General features: G+C 51.8%; 1 protein-coding gene across 1 annotated transcript in view; it reads right to left on the bottom strand.

The window, feature by feature from the left end:
* rnf141 (ring finger protein 141) overlaps window positions 1–5,555 on the bottom strand; it is a 32,327-nt gene extending 26,772 nt beyond the window's left edge. Inside the window, exon 1 of the mRNA XM_078220861.1 lies at window positions 5,485–5,555. The gene's annotated coding sequence lies outside the window, so the exon portion shown is untranslated. The remainder of the gene's footprint in view (window positions 1–5,484) is intronic.
* Between the last annotated feature and the right edge of the window lie 742 nt (window positions 5,556–6,297).

A 6,297-nucleotide genomic window follows, 5' to 3' on the forward strand; every position in this document is an offset into this window, starting at 1 on the left:
CAGGGCCATGACAGAGAGAACAATTCACTAGCCAACTCAAAGCTACAAAAAAAAAGGCAATTGGTCTAATTACAAATAATCAATCTATTCCCATTCAACCCATTTTCAAAGAACAAAGAAAATTACAGCTCAGGAACAGGCCCTTCGGCCCTCTGAGCCTGCACCGACCATGCTGCCCGACTGAACTAAAACCCCCTACCCTTCCAGGGACCACATCCCTCTATTCCCATCCTATTCATGGATTTGTCCAGACGCCCCTTAAAACTCACTATCGTATCCGCTTCCACTACTTCCCCCCGGTAGCGAGTTCCAGGCACCCACCACCCTCTGTGTAAAAAACTTGCCTCGTACATCTCCTTTAAACCTTGCCCCTCGCACCTTAAACCTATGCTCCCCAATTGACTCTTCCACCTTGGGAAAAAGCTTCTGACTTTCCTTCATCTGCACCTCCAATCTAATCCTGAATGTTGACATAGTTTCTACTTCAATCACTAACGCAGGAAGTAAATAGCATAGCTTCAGATCTCATTATGCGAAGACGTTTCTCTTGCCCTCTACTGTTGATATCTTATATTTAAGGCATTTATCTACGGCCCACATTCTGGACCGCTCAACTGCTGCTGCTTCTCCCTCCCCTGTCCTATCATTTCAGTTTAGATATTCAGGGTCCCTAACAAATGAACATTTGTTGATTTGTAGAAAAATGGCTGAAACTGTAAAGTGTAACATGGCAGGTAAAGTGTGATGTACCATTTTCACATTGTCCCAGCAAGTTCGCGTGGTGCTACTCACAGCAGTGGATAAGGAAAGGTAACTTATATCATGAAAAACAAAGTTATTTCTAAACATTAGTGCTCTTCAAGGGTATGCATGTCTCTTTAAGGTTGCAAAATTTAACTGATGTCAAGTAAACAATGAATGTGTTTGAACACAGATCAATAAAGAGGTTGCAGACTTCATGGCTCTGGTATTTGATGTCTGAGAGCTTGTACATTTGCAATGACAACCTTTAAACCTCTTCCTGGTGGGCATTACAGGAATGTGCATTAGATATGATCTAACACCTGAAGTGTGGCAGCAGAAAGGAATTCAGAAGAATGAGGGGAGACCTTATAGAAACGTATAAGATTATGAAGGGAATAGATAAGGTAGAAGCAGGGAAGTTGTTTCCACTGGCAGATGAAACTAGAACTAGGGGTCATGGCCCCAAAATAAGGGGAAGCAGATTTAGGACTGAGTTGAGGAGGAACTTCTTCACACAAAGGGTTGTGAATCTGTGGAATTCCCTGTCCAGTGAAGCAGTTGAGGCTACCTCATTGAATGTTTTTAAGGCAAGGATAGATACATTTTTGAACAGTAAAGGAATTAAGGGTTATGGTGAGCGGGCGGGTAAGTGGAGCTGAGTCCACGAAACGATCAGCCGTGATCTTATTGAATGGCGGAGCAGGCTCGAGGGGCCAGATGGCCTACTCCTGCTCCTAGTTCTTATACACCCTAAAGTGTGTCCTTACATTGAAGACAGAACTGCCCTGCAATGAACTGCAGTGTATTTCTTGGAAAACCTGTGGTGAGAATGCGACAACTATTTGCCAACCTATTTAAAACATCCTACATTAAGGACATGAGCTCAACAAAACTGAATCTCCTGCACACAACCATTTCTTAAATGATCAAAAACACACATAAAATGAAGGGTTAATACCATTTACTACAACCAAAAGCCAGGATTGATTTTGAGGTTGTAATCTAAGCGCACGATTCAGACACACTGTGTCTGAACGTATTGTGGTTAACCTTTGGTGGTCTCTAAGGAGTCTTGGTAAGTTCCTGCAGTGCATCTTGTAGATGGTATACACTGCTGCTGCGGTGCGCCGATGGTGGAGGCAGTGAATGTTTGTGGAATGAATGCCAATCAATCAAGCTGTTTTGTCCTGGGTGGCATCAAGCTTCTTGTGGAGCTGCATTCATCCAGGCAAGTGGAGAGTATTCCACCACATTCCTGATTTGTGCCTTGTAGGCAGTAAAGAAGGCAAATGGTATGTTGGCCTTCATAGCGAGAGGGTTTGAGTATAGGGATAGGGATGTTTTGCTGCAATTGTATAGGGCTTTGGTGAGGCCACAACGGGAACAATGTGTGCAGTTCTGGTGTCCCTATCTGAGGAAGGATGTCCTTGCTATAGAGGGAGTACAGCAAAGGTTTACCAGGCTGATTCCTGGGATGGCAGGTCTGTCATGAGGGGAGACTAAGTTGGTTAGGATTATATTCACTGGGGTTTAGAAGAGTGAGAGGGGATCTCGTAGAAACGTATAAAATTCTAACAGGGTTAGACAGGGTAGATTCAGAAAGAACGTTCCCAATGGTGGGGGAGTCCAGAACTAGGGTTCACAGTTTGAGGATAAAGGGTAAAGCTTTTAGAACTGAGGCGAGGAGAAATTTCTTCAGCCAGAGGGTGGTGAATGTGTGGAATTCACTACCACAGAAAGTAGTTGAGGCCAAAACATTATCTAATTTCCAGAAGAAATTAGATATCGCTCTTGGGGCTAAAGCGATCAAGGGATATGGGGGAAAGGGGGAATCAGGATATTGAATTCGCTGATCAGCCATGATCAAAAGCAGGCTCAAAGGGCCGAATGGCCTATTCCTGCTTCTAGTTTCTACGTTTCTAGAGGTTGGACAGGCTTTGGGCGTCAAGGGGCGAGTTACTAGTCGCAGGATTCCTAGCCTCTGACCTGCTCTGGTAGCCACAGTATTTATATGGCTACTCCAGTTGAGTTTCTGGTCAATGGTGACCCTCAAGATGTTGACAGTGGAGGATTCAGTGATGGTAATGCCATTGAATGCCAAGGGGTGATGGTTAGAATCTTTCCTGTTGACGATGATCATTGCCTGGCACTTGTGCAGCATGAACGTTACTTGCTACTGTGTTCTGCCATTCTCGCATTCTGATCACTTAATGGACACTTTTAGCACCTTCTCAACCTTCTGTATCCCCGTGTGCGGCATGGTGGCACAATAGTTAGGATCACTGCTGCCTCACAGCGCCAGGGACTGGGTTGAATTTTGGCCTCGGGTCACTGTGTGGAGTTTGCACGTTCTCCCCGTGTCTGCGTGGGTTTCCTCCGGGTGCTCCGGTTTCCTCCCACAGTCCAAAGATGTGCGGGTCAGGTTGATTGGCCATGCTAAATTGACCCTAATGTCGGGGGGATTAGCAGGGTAAATATGTGGGATTACAGAAATAGGGCCTGAGTGGGATTGTGGTCGGTGCAGACCCGATGGGCCGAATGGCCTCCTTCTGCACTGTAAGGATTCTACGTTGTCATTTACATTCCCTTTGTCCAAATCCACACACCCTCCCCAACAGTATAAACCTCGGCTCTCAGCTTTGACGAAGATTCGAAACGTTGGTTCTATTCTCTCCCCACAGATGCTGTCAGGCCTGCTGAGATTTTCCAGCATTTTTTGTCTTTGTTACTTGCCACTTGTCAGCCTCAAGCCTGGATATTCTCCAGCTCTTGCTGCATTTGGACATGAACTGCTTCAGTTTAGTCAGTGTTGTAAAGGTAAAAAAAAAAGGCAGCTAATCAGCATACAGCAAACTCCCATAAACAGCAATGTGATAATGACCAGATAATCACGCGCCATTACCCAGGACGGGTACACAGTGTTAAAATCCAAATAAACCACCATCTTACTGAATAGTGAAACCGCCCTGGAAGGCTAAGTGCCTGCATTTAAGTATACTTGACAAACAATTTTTATCTTCGCATGGAAATGGCGATCATAATAGCAAGAACATTAACTACAAAGGAGAATTCTTCAATGTGGGTTTATGCTCATAACTATATAGCACATTTTTGAAATAAGTAGCAGTCTCTGATCAGGTGACAATGATCGCAATCCTTTAATTGCAAAGCTGCCTGAAGGCATGCATTATTCTTGAACAATAATTGAGATCTATCAGAACAGAGTGAAGCTGTTGTCACCAGCATTTGCAGTTCTTTATACTCAGGAAGCAAATTTAAATTGACACAAATTAAACTAGCTCTGCAGGGTCAATTGTTAAGACAAAGAAGTTTGATCTTTCACTGATTCAGATGAAGTAGCGCAGGGGGCGAACAGGAGAATGTGGCACCCTGGGGGAAAAGGGGAATGTGGCACCCTGGGGGGAAAGGGGACAGGGGAAAGTGGCACCCTGGGGGGAAAGGGGACGGGGGAATCTGGCACCCTGGGGGGAAAGGGGACAGGGGAAAGTGGCACCCTGGGGGGAAAGGGGAATGTGGCACCCTGGGGGAAAAGGGGAATGTGGCACCCTGGGGGAAAAGGGGACCGGGGAATCTGGCACCCTGGGGGGAAAGGGGACGGGGGAATCTGGCACCCTGGGGGGAAAGGGGACGGGGGAATCTGGCACCCTGGGGGGAAAGGGGACGGGGGAATCTGGCACCCTGGGGGGAAAGGGGACGGGGGAATCTGGCACCCTGGGGGGAAAGGGGACGGGGGAATCTGGCACCCTGGGGGGAAAGGGGACGGGGGAATCTGGCACCCTGGGGGGAAAGGGGCACCCTGGGGGAAAAGGGGAATGTGGCACCCTGGGGGAAAAGGGGAATGTGGCACCCTGGGGGAAAAGGGGAATGTGGCACCCTGGGGGAAAAGGGGAATCTGGCACCCTGGGGGAAAAGGGGAATCTGGCACCCTGGGGGAAAAGGGGACCGGGGAATCTGGCACCCTGGGGGGAAAGGGGACAGGGGAATCTGGCTCCCTGGGGGGAAAGGGGACAGGGATATCTGGCACCCTGGGGGGAAAGGGGACGGGGGAATCTGGCACCCTGGGGGGAAAGGGGATGGGGGAATCTGGCACCCTGGGGGGAAAGGGGACAGGGATATCTGGCACCCTGGGGGGAAAGGGGACAGGGATATCTGGCACCCTGGGGGGAAAGGGGACGGGGGAATCTGGCACCCTGGGGGGAAAGGGGACGGGGAAATCTGGCACCCTGGGGGGAAAGGGGACGGGGGAATCTGGCACCCTGGAGGGAAAGGGGACAGGGGAATCTGGCTCCCTGGGGGGAAAGGGGACAGGGATATCTGGCACCCTGGGGGGAAAGGGGACAGGGATATCTGGCACCCTGGGGGGAAAGGGGACGGGGGAATCTGGCACCCTGGGAATAAGATGGGGGGGGGAGCTCCTCACCCCTGGAGATGGGGGAACGGCGGGGACAGGAGCAGCTCACCCGAAGAGGGGTGAAGGGGCGGGGGGGAGATTACCCCAACGGCTGGCGCGGGGGGAATGGGGGAGCGGGGTTGTGGGCAGGGCCAATGCCGTGTGGGGGGGGGGGGGGGGGTCGGGGTCTCTCACCCCGGGGCGGGGTTGCTCAGTCAGGCGGGGCCCGGGTGTCCCGGTGCCGGGCTGGCGGCTCTCAGTCAGCCGGGGCCGGGGGAGGGGGCGCGGGGAGACCGGGCCTGAACCCCGGGCCCGGGCCGCGCTCTCACCTGATCCCGGCTCCGCGCTCCCGCCGCCCTGGCCGCCGCCGCGCACGCTCCCGATGCCCAGCCGGCGCGCACGCACGAGGACGCGCTGACGTCACAGTAGGTGGGGTCAGTAAGTGGCAGGGAATGGAGAGAGAGCCAGTGGGTCACACACTGGGACAGAGGAAAGAGCCAGTGGGTCACACACTGGGACAGAGGGAGCCAGTGTATCACACTCTGGGACATAGAGAGAGAGGGACCCAGTGGGTCACACGCTGGGACAGAGAGAGCCAGTGGGTCACACTGGGACAGAGAGAGAGAGAGCCAGTGGCTCACACACTGGGACAGAGAGAGAGAGCCAGTGGGTCACAAGCTGGGAGAGAGAGAGAGAGCCAGTGGGTCACACGCTGGGACAGAGAGAGAGAGAGAGCCAGTGGGTCACACACTGGGACAGAGAGAGAGAGCCAGTGGGTCACACTGGGACAGAGAGAGAGAGCCACTGGGTCACATGCTGGGACAGAGAGAGCCAGTAGGTCACATGCTGGGACAGAGAGAGAGCCAGTGGGTCACACACTGGGACAGAGAGAGCCAGTGGGTCACATGCTGAGACAGAGAGAGAGCCAGTGGGTCACACGCTGGGACAGAGAGAGAGCCAGTGGGTCACACACTGGGACAGAGAGAGAGAGCCAGTGGGTCACACACTGGGACAGAGAGCGAGAGAGACAGTGGATCACACACTGGGACACAGAGAGAGCCAGTGGGTCACACATTGGAACAGAGAGAGAGCCAGTGGGTCACACACTGGGACAGAGAGAGCCAGTGGGTCACACTGGGACA

This window comes from Mustelus asterias, chromosome 9 (assembly GCF_964213995.1).
Source record: "Mustelus asterias chromosome 9, sMusAst1.hap1.1, whole genome shotgun sequence".
NCBI classification, from domain to species: domain Eukaryota; kingdom Metazoa; phylum Chordata; class Chondrichthyes; order Carcharhiniformes; family Triakidae; genus Mustelus; species Mustelus asterias.